This window comes from Sorex araneus, chromosome X, assembly GCF_027595985.1.
Source record: "Sorex araneus isolate mSorAra2 chromosome X, mSorAra2.pri, whole genome shotgun sequence".
Lineage (NCBI taxonomy): Eukaryota > Metazoa > Chordata > Mammalia > Eulipotyphla > Soricidae > Sorex > Sorex araneus.
The window spans coordinates 52,357,418-52,375,276 of NC_073313.1; positions in this window are offsets into that span (position 1 = coordinate 52,357,418).

Genomic DNA, 17,859 nt, shown 5'->3' on the forward strand with positions numbered 1-17,859 from the left:
CATGCCCATCCACTTAACTACAAAATTCTTGACCTCCTTTTTTCTAACAGCTGCATAGTATTCCATTGTATAGATGTACCAAAGTTTCCTCAACCAGTCATCCGTTCTGGGGCATTCAAAATCCAGTAATTATTAACTCTATCAGGAGTTTCAGTCACCCAAAATATTTATTTTTAAAAATTCTATAAGGACTTAACAATGAACACATATTGTCATACTACTGGTTCTCACACCCAGATCGGCCCCTCTTTCCCCCTATTTTTTAGCTCTCACCTGATGGTTATCAGGGCTTACTCCTGGCTCTGCACTCAGAGAGATCACTCCTGGTGGGCTCAGGGGACTGTATGTGGTGCTGGGAATGGAACCTGGGTAGGCCACCTGCAAGGTAAGCAGCCTACATGCTATACTATCGCTTCAGTCCTAGATCAGTTCTGCTCAGAGCCTATCCATGCTTTGCAGAATCCAAGGGTACTCTGAGATTCTACTTGATGCTTATCCTGGAGAAACTAAATCAAGAATTTCTACTTCGGGGTTTAGGTAGCCTGTAATGTGACTTGTTTTGATTGGATCTAAGAAAATTGAAGGTCATTCATGTTTGATTTCTGAGACAGAGACCTTTGCCTACAAAAGCATTTATGACATATCATGTCTGTAAAGAGAGCTAAATAAAGGTGAAGCGTGATGACAAGTGGTGGGCAAATGAATCTGGGTATCCTTTCCCAGATTTAATCTAGATATTAAAACCTGATAATGACTGTGACATGTAGATGAATTATATATATGTTTGGAGGAGGGGACTTAGGGTGAATTATGATTAATTCAGAAAAAAACTAGACAGAAAAGAAAGAGCAAGAGGGTATTTATGAAATTGGCATAAAAGTGATGTAGTACAACATGGTTGATAGAGTGGATATGAGAAGATGAATGACGGAAAGGCAATGTCAGTAATTTATGACTGAAACCACATTGATAGTTACTGTATATTCCTGGCTTATAAGATCACTTTGCTAAGCACTTATTTGGGGACCTCACAAGCACTGCTCAGGAGTCCTGGGGCTTCTCCAACTATTCTCAGTCAACTAGGTCAGAGGTTCAGTGTAAAGTCCCGAAAATGCGATGCTTCTTAAGCCCTGTGGTGGAGAGAATTGCCTAGGTCATCTTGGTGATATTAGGGGCCTCCAGGGCCACACATAGTAGTGCTTGAAGTCTCCTGTGATGTTGGGGGGACCATATGATGCCAGAAATTGAACCAAGTTCAGGCACATGTGTCCTAACTGCTACACTATCTCCCCTCATTTCCCCCTTTTTTCCCTTTGGGTCCCTCAAGTTGTGCTCTTTAGACTCTGGGGCTCCTCCTGGTGATTTTTACTAGTATTTCAGACCTTAAGAGTTTAGGGGGAGTCCTGTAGTTACCAGGGTACCCTCCAAGGTGGCACCTGGCAATGCTCAAAGAACCAGGTGGTATCAAATTTTGCCTAATGCCAATCGGTTTGACACCTTCTACCTTGGTCATTCAGAGGTTGTTGTAGAGAACGAGACAAACACGTAAAAAGACAGATAAACACACACCGGCTGTCCAAGATTTAGGGTCACCTCGGCAGCCATAAGTGTTTTCATAGGCTGGTCAATAAAATATTGCTCTCCTTTCCCCACAGGGCTCCCTACAGGTGAGCCATTTTTGACAGACACTTTAAGGATAGTTAGTAAGCACATCAACATTCAGTAGGTACATGAAGAGTAGAGGCTGTCATATTTTATGAGGCTATCAGAAGTCATCCTTAAAGCATAAGATAAATATTAGACAGGTGAACCCTCAAAGTGGGGCATGGGAGAAGACTAGGGGACCTCAAGATTCAGCCACGATCTCCAATGTCCAGTGTCTCTCTCCAGAACAATTCCCTGATGATCCGGTGTCCCACCTTAGCCCATTTGCAGCTCCTTCCTGGCAAAAGACGAAGAGAATATTGTAAATATAAAAGCTTAACCTTTAAAAAATGTATATGGTAAAGTTGTGACAGTTTCCTATTCTATTTTTGCCCGTGTAGTCCCTACATCTAAAAGACCCTGAACAGTCTTTTTTTTTTGTTTTGTTTTGTTTTGTTTTTGGGTCACACCTGGCGATGCACAGGGGTTACTCCTGGCTCTGCACTCAGGAATTACTCTTGGCGGTGCTCAGGGGACCATATGGGATGCTGGGATTTGAACCCAGGTCGGCCACGTGCAAGGCAAACGCCCTACCCGCTATGCTATCACTCCAGCCCCAAGACCCTGAACAGTCTTATTATATACTTGCCTGGAGTACATTTGCAGCAGGCAGGTAATTGTCATCTATGCTATTCTTTCCTTCTATTTCATTCTTTCCTGGGTGCACGTTTGAAAACCCTGTGCATTCTAATCTAATCTAAACCTAAATTATTTTAACTAGCAGCATATCTTATCCTTGGGGTTTTGGTTCACACTATATCACATTATCATCCTGGTGCTCATCGATTTGCTCGAGTGGGTACCAGTAATGTCTCCATTGTGAGACCTGTTACTGTTTTTGGCATATCAAATATGCCATGGGGAGCTTGCCAGGCTCTGCCGTGTGGGCGGGATACTTTCTGTAGCTTGCCGGACTCTCCAAGAGGGATGGGGGAATCGAACCTGGGTCGGCTGCCTGCAAGGCAAACGCCCTACCCGCTGTGCTATCGCTCCATTCCCTGGGGTTTTTGTTAGGAGGATGAATTCCCACAGCCAAGGATTTAATCAGGACCTACCACATGCAAGACAAATACCTTAACTCATATGCTGTCTCTCTGGCTCTTCTAAACAATTTTCACCCATTATAAAGTGAGAAACTCTCTGAGCAGGTATTGTTAATCCTCTTTTATAGGCGAGGAAGCTGATGCACAGAATAAATGCAATAAAAATATTTATTTTTATATTTAAAATATTTTTCATCAATGAATCATTGTATCACTATCACTGTCATCCCTGTTATCCCGTTGCTCATGAATTTGCTCGAATGGGCACCAGTAACGTCTCCATTCTGAGACTTGTTGTTACTGTTTTTGGCATATCGAATACACCACGGGTAGCTTGCCAGGCTTTGCCGTGCGGGCAAGCTCCAGTTCTGGGACCAGAGCGATAGTACAGCATGTAGGGTACTTGCATGCGGCCAACTCGGGTTCAATCCCTAACATCCCATAGGGTCCTCTGAGCATCGCCAGGAGTAATTCCAGAGTGTAGAGCCAGGAGTAACCCCAGAGGGTCGTTCTATTGCTCTGGTCCCAGAACTGAACTTTTCAAAAGTGGATAGGTGACCTGGCCTAGACGCCATCTTCTCTGATTGACAGGAAGGACATCAACTTTACCAAACATCTACTCTTAGTATCCTGTGATTTACCTTCCTCCCCCTTTGAAACCCAAGGTCCCTAGTTCAAATAAAAAACTAATAAAAATATAGTTCTATTGATTTACCACTTCAAGAGTATAGCTTCAAATTGTACATGTCTATATCTCACTGCACCAACCATTAAAATTGCATCCAATGCATTGTACCATCAAAATGATCCCTTTCTGAGCCAGAAAGTAAAAAATAGAAGACACTTGTTTTGCATGTAAGCAATCCAGCATCACATATTTCCCCTTGCCCCAGAGCTGCCAAGAGTGGCCCGTGAGCACAGAGCCACCACTGGGTATGGACCCAAAAGCAAACAACCACCAAAAAATCCTGCCCCCCAAACCAAGCTCCAAACCAGAAAGAGCCTTCTGCACACTTCTTCCACACATCTGCCTTCTACTCTGATAACTGCAAGTTTTCACAGTGTGTAGAGGTAAGTTTTGTTTCTTCACTGGCTTAACAAAAACCAATAACCTAACTCCTTGTCAATCATACCTAGGAGAGTTTTTCCTCTAAACATTCTTTTTTTCCCCAAATTGTTTTAGTGCTTTTGGCTACACCAGGATAGACTCAGGGATTACTCCTGGTTCTGTGCTCCGGAAATCACCCCTGGCATGCTGGGGACCATATGCAAGGCAAATAACCTAACCATTGTAATATCGCTTTGGCCCCTGCACGTTCTTTTCCTTTACAGTTTTAATGGCTAAATTTTTACTCTGGTGAGTCTAAGGGAGTTACCAAAGTTTTATGAAACTCCTGCTGGAACAGAGACCAAGTTACATAGGAGGATCTATTACCATGGAACTAGATTTATCCTTGAACTCATGGGTTCTTGAAAATTACATGAAAGATTTGATTTTTTAAAAGCTCAGATACTCAAGAAGCTAAAGTTTATTATATAGTTTAAGCGGATTGGTATAGTCCCTGTTCAGGCCTCTCCTTTTTTACCTGTGTACAACATCTCTCATCTTGTTTCTTGATGTTCCAGATTACAACAGCTCAGTCTTGTCCCTGAACCTTCTGCCTCCAGTGCACGACGACATGGTCTTAGGCACTGGGGGATCCATTATATTTTTGACAATAATATCTCAGGATTTCTGAGCCCTGGCAATATCATCTCAGGATACCTTAGTCTTGGCTGAGGGATCCCTTATATCTCTAACAATCTCCCAACTCCAGCCATCCATTCCCTATTTTGACTGGATGGCTTTTGAGAGGGCAAAATTTATTCTCTTATTGTTTTTTTGTTTGTTTGGGGGATCCATCTGTCAATGCTCATGACTTACTCCTGACTCTGTACTCTGGTAAGAGGGGTTGGGAGACCACATGTCATTTTGGGAATTGAACTCTGATCGGGTGCATGCAAGGCAAGTGCCTTACTCAGTGGGTGAGATTTTAAATGTCTAGTTAAAAGAACTATTTTACCTGGTGCCCTACCCATCCACGCCCACTGTAAGGTATCTGCAAGGAAGAAAAACAAAATAATAAGAATAACGGGAGAGATATAACAGTTAAAAATTGCAACCAAAGCTATAGTCAGGAAATGGCAGCCTAAATTTCACCTCTGCTAGTATGTTCCCATGTTGATTTTGCTCAGAAGCTTTTAAACGTGGTTGTTAGAGAGGAAAAATTCTCAGTCCCTGTACGGTCTTGAAAAAAAAGGTCTGAAAATTGAACTGAAGGAGATTAGCAGAAGAAAAACATGTGTATCAATTTTATATAAATTTTATGACATGAATTTTTTCATAAGGAAATGAAGTTCTGAAGAAATAGACATGTGTAATAATTTTTTGGGTGGGGGACTCTCAAGCAGTGTTGTGGGCCCGAGGCACTAGTGGCAATATTTGGCTTAGCTGTGTGGTGCTGCTTGAATGTGCGGGCCTTGATATACTGGGGATCCAACTTGCAGGGCACATGCTCCAGCCTTTTGAGCAATTTCTTTGATCTGAGACCTGTGTATTTTTATGTTAAGTTTGGTGAAGAGTAGCCAGTGGCAGAGGAATGTGCTACGGATAAGAGGCATAAATACGAGGAATAGGAGGCAAGTATAGTAAACGGCAGGAAACAGTGAAGTATGTTTTTTAGGATGCTACTTTCCTCTGGCACGAGGGTTTTATGATATATTTCAGAGGAGAATGGGGGTCAGCAATCTTCCTGATTCTGCAATTTGTTGAAATTCCTTCAGCACATATATTCAATATTTACATTCAGTATGCTAAGATACGACTTTGAGTAACTCAAAGGGGTTGTTAGAAATTGGGCGTATGTTTGACACAATAGCAACACAATTTTAGAGAAGTGACAAAACAAAGGAAAAGGACTTTGAGATCTATGGATGCTGAACTATGAGGAAATAAATATTGGAGCCAGTAGAAGAGAAAGGTGATGTTTTAGAGTCCTCTGGCGCCATCTCTAGGCTGATAAGAATCTCAAGTTCTCTTGCTGCAAAGAACTCTTCTGGATTAGAGAGAGAATGAAGGAGGATTACTTATTTGTTTATTTCTGGGCCACACCCAGTGATGCTTAAGGTTTACTCCTGGATCTGTGCTCAAGGATCACTCCTGGTGGGGCTGGGGGAATATATAGGGTGCCAGAGATCGAAACTGGGTCAGCTGCATGCAAGACAAAGGAAGATGTATGTTCAAATATGGGATACTCTCACTTATCTGTGGTATATACAATCATAGCGTGAGGGAATGCAGGGTATCAAGGGGAATATCTAGATTACCCTTGATCCTAGATTATAGAAATGAGAAAGACGGGGAAAGAAAGAAATCAAGTGGAGAGGTAAGAAGAGGAGTAAGCATGAGATCAAAGCAACAACTCCATACTTAGAAATACACCTCTTACAGTAGAAACGAGGGCCAGGAGGACTGGTCCAAGGTTGGAAGCTTGCCACTAGTGGGAAGGGGTGAAGGAGGGCAGTTATGACAGAGAAGGGACCAGTATGACAATGATAGTTGGAAATGAACATTCTTTTTTTTTTTTCATGTTGCTTTCTCGTTTATTCAGTCTGTTCTAAGTAGTACAGTTATGAAAAATAACCAAGCCAAGTCTGAACCCGGGAATATTTGCACTCTTGCTCGCAGTGAGGTCAGTTTCTATTTTGCACAGGGCTGTTATGCTTGGTACCACGCGGTCTTGGCGATTCAGACAAAACCCGGACAGGTTAACAATGATATGTACAGGGGCTGGAGCGATAGCACAGCGGGTAGGGCGTGTTTGCCTTGCACGCGGCCGACCCGGGTTCGATTCCCAGCATCCCAGATGATACCCTGAGCACCGCCAGGGCTGATTCCTGAGTGCAGAGCCAGGAGTAGCCCCTGTGCATTGCCGGGTGTGACCCAAAAAGCAACAAAACAAAACAAAACAAAAAACAAAAAAAACCAATGCTATGTACAGTAAAACAAATGGGAATCATTCAAGTATCAAAATACAGAGACAATGATTAAATAACATTTTATTGCAATCCAGTCTCCTGGCCACACCATCCGCGTCACGCTGGGGGTGCTTCCTGACAGTCGCTCAGTGGTGGCCGCTGCTGCCACCCAGGGCGCGTGGGCGCTCCCACCCTGAGGGCAGCAGCCCCCTTGCCGGCCACCAGCCCCAGGCCGGCCACGGAGCTGCACATCCAGCCTGAGGCTAGAGGCCCAGATCCGGGGGCGGGGGAGCACTGTGGGCTGGGCCTGCCCCAGAGGCAGCCCTCCTGGCTGGTGCTGGCCACATGCGGCCCGCAGGGCAGAGGGGCCCTTCCAGGAATGGGGCGGCCTGCCTTGGGGGAGCCGAGAGCCGTGATAGAAATGAAGCCCTGTCCACCAGAACCCCGAGCGGATGAGCCAAAGTGCCCCAAGTGGTCACCCTGAATAAATAAAGGAGAGACAGCAGCTTCAAGGGGGGTGTGGACACGTGGGCGTGAGCATGTCCTACTGTCTGTAGGGGTCCTCCTGGTCTCTGCCTTCTGGCAACGGCGGGGGACGCGGGGAGCAGTGCAGGATGGGCAGCTCGGCTCCCAGGACCAGAGTGGACCGGAGTCCACTCTCTTGGGGAGCTGGCGGCAGTGGAGAGGGCGGCCTGCGGGCGGGTGCGGGGGCTGCGCTTGGCCCTGCCCTAGGAGGGGGGTCACCGTGCCCAGCTGGGGTGCACACACGCACCCAACGAGCTTCTAGGCCGACCTTGGCAGGCCCCTGGGAGCCTGGGCTAGCAGAGAGCTCGAGCTCAGACCCGGGGCCCCAGACTCGGGGCAGGCCGGCAGGTGCCCTGACTACGTAGCTCATAAGCAGAGCAGCAGCAGGGAGGGGCTCAGCACTGGGGCGGCCACCCTCGGGGCCACGGAGGGGCCAGGGGCCCAACATCCCAGTCAGACGGATAATGCAGGGTTCCGTGCGCCACGGACCCGCCCACAAGGGCCCCACCGGGAGATGGGCCTGCTCGGCTCAGGCAGCCTGTGGTCCCCGAGGCTCAGACAGCACAGGGCCGGCCACCTTCCCGCAGCGCCAGCCCCCTCCGCCTCTGGGACCACCGCCTGGTCCCCGCCCTCCGTGCTCGGGGCCGGCTTCTGCCGAAGGCGGGCTAAGAGGCTGGAGCGAGGTTCACCGGCCGGTGGATGGGGGGACATGCGCCCTGCAGTGTCGCCCTCCCTTCAGCCGGCCCACCGCCAGCTCCCATCCGCCCCAGCCACGTGGCTGTTCTAACCCAGAGGTGTGAGCCAAGTGTTAAAAGTTCGTTTTATAAAATTCTGTCTATTAAAAAAAAGTGTTCAGGACAGTCCCTTCTTGACCCTCTGGAGTTCCGGTCTCCGCCTGGCGCTGCCTGTGGGCGGGGGCCAGGCCCAGCCAGCGTTGGGCTGCAGGCACGGTGGAGGTAGCAGCGGCAGGAGCTGTGCTCCCACGACTGAGTGATGAAAGGAAGTAAAGGTTTATATATGATAACCTTTCAGTATCTGTATTGCGAACCATAATGCCCAAAAAGAAAGGGGCGGGGGGAGTGTCTGCCATGGAGGCAGGATGGAAACTGGGGACACTGGTGTTGGGAAATGTACACTGGTGGAGCGATGGGCTTACTGAACATCGTATGACTGAAACCCAATTATGAACAAATTTGTTACTGTGTATCTCATGGTGATTCAATTAAAGAATCATTAAAAACATTTGCCTGTCAGGGAGGCAGGCCAGGGTGTAGGTGGCGTAGGCGGGCTCATAGGGACATTCTTAGAGGGAAGTTGACACTGGTGGTGGGATTGATTTTGGAATATTGTTGCCTGAAACGCAACTATGAGTAACTTTGTAATCATGGTAATCATGCAATCATGTTATCATGCCTGTCCTACTTTTGGGCAAACAGAGGGAAATTTTTCTTGTATCTGCTCCTTCTCAATTTCTTTCAGCTGAAAATAATCTTTGTGCAAGAGCATGGTGTTTTGAGGTGATATATTCTGCTCTATGGTCATTTTATTTATGTATTTATTTTATTTTGGGGGGAACTCCCAAACAGAGCTATGGGGCAATCCTCCTGGCCCTTGTATCTACTGTCCTTAGCACCCTACCTACTTTACTATCTCTCTAGCTCCCAAATTGAAAACTTTTAAGTATGAATTAAAAAAGAAATTCTGAAACTCTAGGGTCTTCACAAGTTGTGTGCACGCAAAGTTGTGTATTATATGCAAACATTTTTTGGGGCATGGTACTTCTACCTAAGAAATCCTAACAATTAATAGTGCAGTTTGAATCTCTTCCAAATTTTTAAATAATGGAGGATGTGCATCTCTGGAAAGTTCACTTTTGCACATCAAGAGTCATTTATTTGGCTTTTTTGGTCACACCCGGCTATACTCAGAGGTGATTCCTGATTCTGCACTCAGAAATTACTCCTAGTAGTGATCACGGGACCATATGGGATGCCAGTGAATGATCTCAGGTCAGCTGCATGTAAGGCAAACACCCTACCCCCTGTACTATCACTCCTGCCCCAAGAGTCAATTTTCACCGCCCTCCCTACACAAGGAGTGAATTCTGATAATACTTTGACAACCTGGTTGCTTCTGGATGCCACCAGGTTGGATGCCCTGGGGAGGAGAGGTTCATGTCACCCTGGCGACTGAAGTCAGATCCTTGTACATAAAAGGCATACCCCATGCCTCCCTCCACTGAGTTATATCCTTGACCTCTATTTTGTCATTTTTCAGTTTAATTTGTAAGCTCCCAACTGCTGAAGCTAAGAGAGAAGAGGAAAGGTTTTCCCATCCTGACATATCTACTGCAGTGGTTTATTTATTTTTGAAAATTGTTTTAGCAAATGCCAGAATCACTCATTCTTTGACAGAAGATATTTTGTTGGTGGTGTTTCTGTTTTCTGGGACATTCCCAACAGTGCTTGGGCATTGCTCCTGGCAATGCTTGTGGGGACCATGCGGTATCAGAAATCGAACCCAGGTACTCACAAGAGTAAGGATAATGCTCTCTCACTGAGCCACATCCCTGGACTGACAGTTTTCCTTTCATTTGTATTTAGGCACCATCATTAAATTTTATTTAACTAAATAAATTTTAATTAATTAAAAATTAAAAATATTTAGAGCTATCAAAAATAAAATTTCAGGCACACAGTGTTCCCAATCCAATCCTACCACTAAGTGTCCATATCCCTCTAGGTACCCACCCCCTTTCAGCCCGTATCTTTAACAGGCTCATTTTAAAAATTAATTAATTGATTAATTAATTAATTAATTAATGCTTTTTCTTGGGTCACACCTGGCAATGCACAGGGGTTACTCCTGGCTCATGCACTCAGGAATTAACTCCTGGCGGTGCTCAGGGGACCATATGGGATGATTGGAATCGAACCCAGGTCGGCCACGTGCAAGGCAAACGCCCTACCCGCTGTGCTATTGCTCCAGCCCAACAGGCTCATTTTAAAGTTTAATTATTGCAGTTGGGGTCCATGCTTACAATTATGTTGACTGTAGTTATTTAGGTAAATACAGATACCTCCCATCTACACCAACCATGTGTCCAAGGCCTTTTATCCCTTTCCCTGTATTACTTACAGTCCTCTTTGTAAGTGTATAAACTTAAAAATATTTATTTAAGTACAGTGATTTACAATACTGTCAGTGATGGTTCTATGCACATGTTCTTCCAATGCTACATCCACCACCACCACCAGACTACCATCTTCCCTCCACCAAGGTTTTAAAGGTTCTTATTTCAACACCTGCTTCCTAAAACTCATTTCTGTTGCCTTTGGCTGTTTGTTGCTTCATTACAGTATATCTTTAAATTCCACACATGAGAGAGGTCATTCTGTATCTATCCCTTTTCCTTCTGATTTACTACACTCAGCAAGACACCCTTTAGTTTCATCCACATCCCGACAAATTACATAATTTTGTTCTTTCTTACATCTACATAATATTCCACTGTATATATGGACCATAACTTTTTGATACATTCATCATAGTTAGGCTTTTAGGTTGTGATATTGCTGGCAGATCACCTATTCTTTATTCCTCACACCATTTCTCTATTTGCCTGGCCTTTCAATCTCAGTATCCTAGGGCCACAAGTTTGCCCACCGTTGATAATTTACATTCCCTTATCAACTTATTCTATATACCACAGACAAGTGAGGACATCTGGCATTTGTCCTTCTTCTGATTTACTTTAAGTGACATAATATTCTCTTGTTCCACTCAACTTGAAGCAAATTGCACTATTTAATCCTTCCTGGCAGTTTCATAGTATTTAATTGTGTATTTATATCACATTTTCATTTATACCACACCACTAATCTGTTGTTAGATACCGGGATTGATTCTGTATTCACTCTGATAAGCGTGGGAAGGAACAAAAGTGCGCATCTCTATTTGAATGGCTGTTTTTGTGTCTCAGGTATACCCACAAATAAGTGGATTTGATGGATTGTTAGGAAACTCTTTTTTAGAAAACATCATGCTGTATTTGATAGGGACTGAACCAGCAACATTCTGAACAGCAGTGGATGAGAATTTCTTTTCCACCATATCCCCACCAACAGAAATTGTTACCAGATGTTTTTGTGATAAGTGCTATTCACACACATGTGAATACTACTGGCCCTTTTCTGTTTTATTACTGGCCCTTTTCTGTTTTCTTCAAAGAAGTTCTTTGAAGTCCTTTGAAGAAAAGTACCTGGTCCTTTTTTATTTTTATTTTTAAATTTTATTTTATTTTGCTTTTTAGGTCACACCCATCAATGCTCAGGGGTTATTCCTGGCTCTGCATTCAGAAATTAGTCCTAGTGGTGCTTGGAGGACCATATGGGGCATTGGGGATTGAAACCCTGGTCGGCTACGTGCAAGGCTAGCACCCTAACCAATGTACTATCGCTCTGCCCCTCTAGTCCTTTATTAAATGAAACATTTTATTTCCTTTAAAATCTCCAGAAACATGCCAGAAAATTTCAAGACAAGGAAAGGAAAAAAGAGAACATAGAATAAAAAATCCAAAGGAAACACATAATCACCTGAAAAAAAAACCAACATAAAACATCCTACTTTCTTCGGTACCAGCTAGAGCACCAATATCAATTTAAATGCATTTGTTTTGGGGCCGGAGCGATAGCACAGAGGGCAGGGCGTTTGCCTTGCACGCAGCCGACCCGGGTTCGATCCCCGGCATCCCATATGGTCCCCCAAGCACCGCCAGGAGTAATTCCTGAGTGCAAAGCCAGGAATAACCCCTGAGCATCGCTGGGTGTGACCCAAAAAGCAAAAAAAAAATGCATTTGTTTTGCAGAAGTCTTTTTTTTTTCTTTTTGGGTCACACTCAGCAATGCACAGAGGTTACTCCTGGCTCATGTACTCAGGAATTACTCCTGGCAGTGCTCGGAGGGACCACATGGGATGCTGGGAATCAAACCCAGGTCGGCTGCGTGCAAGGCAGACGCCCTACCCACTGTGCTATCGCTCCAGCCCCTTTTGCAGAAATCTTTTAAAAAGTAACAGAGGCGCATGTGCTGCCTGAGCCCATGTGCTGCTTGTGCCCGCGTGGCCGAGCACATGTGTCGCCCGAGCACATGTGTCGCCCGCATCTCCCCTCTTGAGATGTGTACTTTCATGCTTTCACACTTTTGTTGCTAAAGCTCGGTTATGTGTAGGGGCTTCCTCCACCCTTGGAGAAGCCCGTGTTCTCTCTTGAGCAAGTTATTCTTACTATTGTCTCTCCCACTTATCCCTTCCTCCTTCCCTCAGAAACCTCTGAATAAAATCTATTTACTTAAAAAATAAATAAATAAATAAAAGTAACAGAAAAAAATGCCCACAGATTATAATTTATACCTGACAATGTACATGATTAGTGCAGGAAGAATGGTGGAATCGAAAAGATGTGCCCGGAGTCAGAGGTTCTTCATTCTCTTAACCACTTCTTCGATGCTCTTGAATGCATTTCACGCTGCTCTCTTCCTCCTGCACAGTTCTGGCACCAAGTCGTTCCTCATGCTGATTTCTCGACCCAGGTACACATAGCTGCTGCATTCGGAGATGATCGTTCCATTGAGAGCAAATGGAGCTTCAGGGACCAGTTCGTTTTTCATGAACATCGTCTTGTTGAGATTCAGCTGCAATCTGACCTTTCCACACTCGTGGTCGAAGTCGGCCAGCATTTGTGCGGCTTGGCTAATGTTTGGTGTTATGAGAACGATGTCATCAGCGAAGCGGAGGTGGTGTAATTGCTGACTGACTATCTTCACTCCCATTCCTTCCCATTCTAGTTGTCACATGATGTTCTCAAGGGCGGCACTGAAGAGTTTCGGTGAAATGGTATCACCCTGCCACACCCCTCTCTTTACATCAGTGATCACTTCCTTGTAGAATGGTGAGATCCTGGTGGTGAATCCACAATACAGCTTGTGGAGGATTTTGATATACTGAGTTTGAAGGCCCTGTTTGGCCAGGGCTTCGATGACCACCTCAGTCTCAACAGAATCGAAGGCCTTCTTTAAGTTGATGAATGTTAGACAGAGTGGCATCTTGAACTCTCTCGAAACTTCAATGAGTTTGGTCACTGTGTGGATATGGTCTATCGTTCCTTCGGAACCCGGCTTGCTCGAATGGTTGTCCTTCATCTAGTGTTCTGCCTATTCTATTCAGGATGACACGAGTGAACAACTTGTAGACGACAGACAGCAGGCAGTTTGGATGATAGTTGCCGATGTCGTGGATGTCTCCTTCTTGTACAACAGAATGGTCCTACTGGTTTTCCACTGAGACGGAACCTTGCATTCAGACAGGTAGTGTGTAAAGAGCCGAGCCATTGTATTGATGAGTACTGGTGGCAGATTTTTCAGGTGTTCGGGTCTGATCTTGTCTGGACCAGGTGCAGTACGAGTCTTTACCAACAAAGTGGCGTGTCAGATTTTGGAAGGTAGGATGTTGGGAACGACATATCCATCCTGCGGAATTTGGTATGTGGGCAGGTGGGCATGGGTATCAAAGAGATCCGAGTAGAAGTCGTGAATAATCCTCTCCATTGCCTTTCTGGAAGATGTGATTGATAGATCTATCAGGACGTCAGAGGGCAATCATCTTGGTCTTGTAGTTGGTGAAGGACAGGCGAGTGTTTCGAATACTTTTTCTGGCTTCTGCTGCATCGCCCAACAGTGCTGCTCTTCTCTCTTTGAGGTCTTCCTATATTGTATCTCTTCACAGCTTTGCGAGCTCGGATGTTATTGTATATTATTGGATTAAAATAATCCAGTACCATTGATCAGTATAGCTTTGTAGTTTAGTTCAAAGTTGAGAAATGAAATACTTTCCATCTTTCTTTTTTTTTTCTTCTTAGGCTTGCTTTGGTTATTCGAGAAATTTTATGGTTCTATACAAATTTTAGTAGAGTTTGTTTCAACTTTAAGTCACTGTTTAACACCGGGGTCATTGGCATCTTGTGGATGCTAACTTAGAGATGGTTCCAAGACAAAGATATATCTGAGATTTGATTCTTATAGCTGAAGTGTATAATAGTAACTACTGTAGGTATAGTCTAAACAAAACCAAGAAAAAATGAACCCATTTAATTCAGCCAAAGCCAAAGGCTAATGTTATATGGAAATATTTAAAAGAACACAGAGATTAGTCCTGATATCCCAAGTTCTTGACATTCAGGGGTATTAAGTTTCATACATATGGAACAGGTTAGGGAATCCATGTGGTAGAGTTAGGAGGAAAGAACTCTTATTTGCCAGTCATGGGATCTAGAGTCACATTTGAACTCTGTTTATTAGTTACATCATATCCTATATTGTTTGATTAATTCATACCTCTGAGCCTCAGTATCTTTTTAACTCGTAAAACAAGCGTCATCATACCTTCAGACAAGCTTTGTTGAGAAGATATAGAGTTGACTTGTTTCCACAAATGGAGGCCCTATGTTCCTGGGCCAGAGTTGGACAGTGGCAAAGTCATCATTATTAAAAAATTATCACAATTCACGCTGCTAAAACACACCTGTGTTTTTTTCGGAGATCGTGAATTTGTGTTGCTGACTCAGTCAGTGATTATAAGTCATCATTCCTAAAATTTGTTTTTTTCTTTTCCCTCCACTTTATTTAAACCTTGTGTTTTACAACGTTGTTCATGATTATTTGTTACAGGCATTCAATATTCCAACACTAATTCCACCACCGCTGTCACCTTCCCTCCGCCATTGTTTCTATTTTCCCAATCACCCCACAAGTATGCCTCCATAGCAGACCCTCAATAATTTATTTTATATTACTTGTTACCACTAAATGTCTAAATGTCTAATAGATCAAACAAAAATACTTAAATAAAAGAAATTTGTAAAAAGTGTTGTTAAGCATCATAGGAGCTTAAGTCTTTGTATCAGGGTTTACTAAATTGTTGAAAGTTAAGCATTATGTGGTAATGTTTTTGTTCATTGGGATTAGTTGTCTTCTATGTTACATTACCATCCAATCTGTGTGCTCTTACTGGGATACTAGTATTGTAGAGTTTGGAGATGTTGTGAGGCTTGCAAATGCAGCAGTGTGTTTCAGAAAATCAGTACTATTTAACTGAACAGTCCAGCTTGATGCATAGTGGCACCATCAGGTTGTGAGTATGGATGCCAGGGCTTTTATAGGGCAGGAATTTGGCCTGCCATCATTCTAAAGTTGCCCCTTGGATACTCAGCTGGGACTGGGTATCCAAGAATTTTTTGTGCCCAATTGATTTCTTTTGAGATTTAATTATGAGTCTCTTGGAACAGGGCCATTACATGAGCTTACATAATGGCAACTGTGGGATGTGGGCGTGGCTTGTGGGTCTTCTGGAAGCATGTGGAGGTGGAACTTTGAAAAAAAACCATTTCTTCTGCATCACTTATCACTGATTATATGAATCCCCACATCACATAATAGTTAGTCCATTAACATGGTTTCAGTTATACATGGTTAGCTGAAGTCTGAAAGTATTACGTGCAATAAGATTCTTTTCAGATTTCCAAGCAGTATTCAGGTAGCCCAGGGAGCTCTCGTAATGATTCCTGAGCAACTGGTACGGCAGTTCAATGTGATTGCCCTACGATGTAATGCTGCTCAGGCCTGCAGTGTTAGTCGTTATCTGGGCAGAGAAGAGAACTGTGGTCGGATACATGCTACTCATGTGCTTAATCTCTGTACTATCTTCCTAGTTCCCAATAAAATGTTTTGAGAGAGAAGTTTTTTACAGTATGTTTCTATAATTATTCTATTTTATTATAATTTATATTTGTTAATCTCTTACTGTGCCTAATCAATAGGTTAAACTATCATAGATATGTATGTATATGTAGTAAAAAGATTATATGGTTTCAGGCATACACTGGGGATCATGGTATATATTACCCATGAAAAGGGGGAACTATCTTAACCATTATTTTAGGATAAACTATTAACATTTGTGCAGTAACAGTTCAATCAGAGCATTGCACACATATTGTTTCTAATACTTACTGTAGTAAATCTAGGTAGTGACATGAGATCCACTTAAAGATTTGGAAAGATAATAAATTGGTAGTAGCACTGTAGCACTGCCGTACCATTGTTCATCGATTTGCTTGAGCAGGCACCAGTAACGTTTCCATTGTGAGACTTCTTGTTACTGTTTTTGGCATATCGAATATGCCATGGGTAGTTTACCAGGCTCTGCCGTGCGGATGGGATACTCTCAGTAGTTTGCCAGGCTCTCTGAGAGGGACAGAGGAATCAAACCAGGGTCAGCCGCATGCAAGTCAAACGTCCTACCCTCTGTGCTATCATTCAAGTCCAAATTGGTAGGTAGTAAAGGCCAGCAATATATGGGTTAGTTGCTTCAAAGCAACAGCTTATCCACAGTAGATGCCATCCTAGAAGGGATTGAACGAATAAATTCAAATGCTGCAGCTCAGAAAGCATAAAATGACTCACCATAGCCATGCCACACTGGACCCCACACCAGGCTGTTTCATTCAGGGTGCCCAGAGAGGGGCCGGTGCGACCCCTCCCTAACCCAAGGGACCGAGCCCTGGCAGCAGAAAACCTCCCAAACTAAAATGCTGCCATGCTTGCGGCCTTTCTCCATATGCTCGGGCTGAGCCTCACCCACATATGAATCTATTCCTGGACCACGTGGCCGCATTTGCGGCTGCGCAACCTCTCATACTTCACAGCACTCATATTCCAAGAGTAGCACACCACTTTTTTAAAAAAAAATTGAATTTTATTGAATTGCCGTGAGATAGTTACAAGCTTTCATGTTTGGGTTACAATCTCACAATGATCAAACACCCATCTCTCTACCAGTGCACATTCCCCACCACCAATATCCCAGGTATACCCCCCTTTCCTACCCTCCCCCTGCCTCTATGGCAGACAATATTCCCCATACTCTCTCTCTACTTTTGGGCATGATAGCTTGCAACACAGACACTGAGAGGTCATCATGTTTGGTTCATTATCTACTTTTGTCATGCATCTCCTATCCCAACTGGTTCCTCCAGCCATCATTTTCTTAGTGATCCCTTCTCTATTCCATCTGCCTTCTCCCCTCCACTCATGAAGCAGTCTTCCAGCTATGGAGAAATACCCCTGACCCTTGTATCTACTGTCCTTGGGTGTCAGCCTCATGTAATGTTATTCTATACTCCACAAATGAGTGCAGTCCCTCTATGTCTGTCCCTCTCTTTCTGACTCATTTCACTTAGCGTGATACTCTTTATGTTTATCCATTTATAAGCAAATTTCATGAGCTTATCTCTCCTAACATCTGCATAGTATTCCATTGTGTAAATGTACTAAAGTTTCTTTAATCAATCATCTGTTTTAGGGCATTCAGGTTGTTTCCATATTTTGGCTATTGTGAACAGTGCTGCAATGAATATATAGGTACAGATGTCATTTCTACTTTGCTTTTTTGAATCCTCGGGATATATTCCCAGAAGTGGTATTGCGGGGTCATATGGAAGCTCACTTTCTAGTTTTTG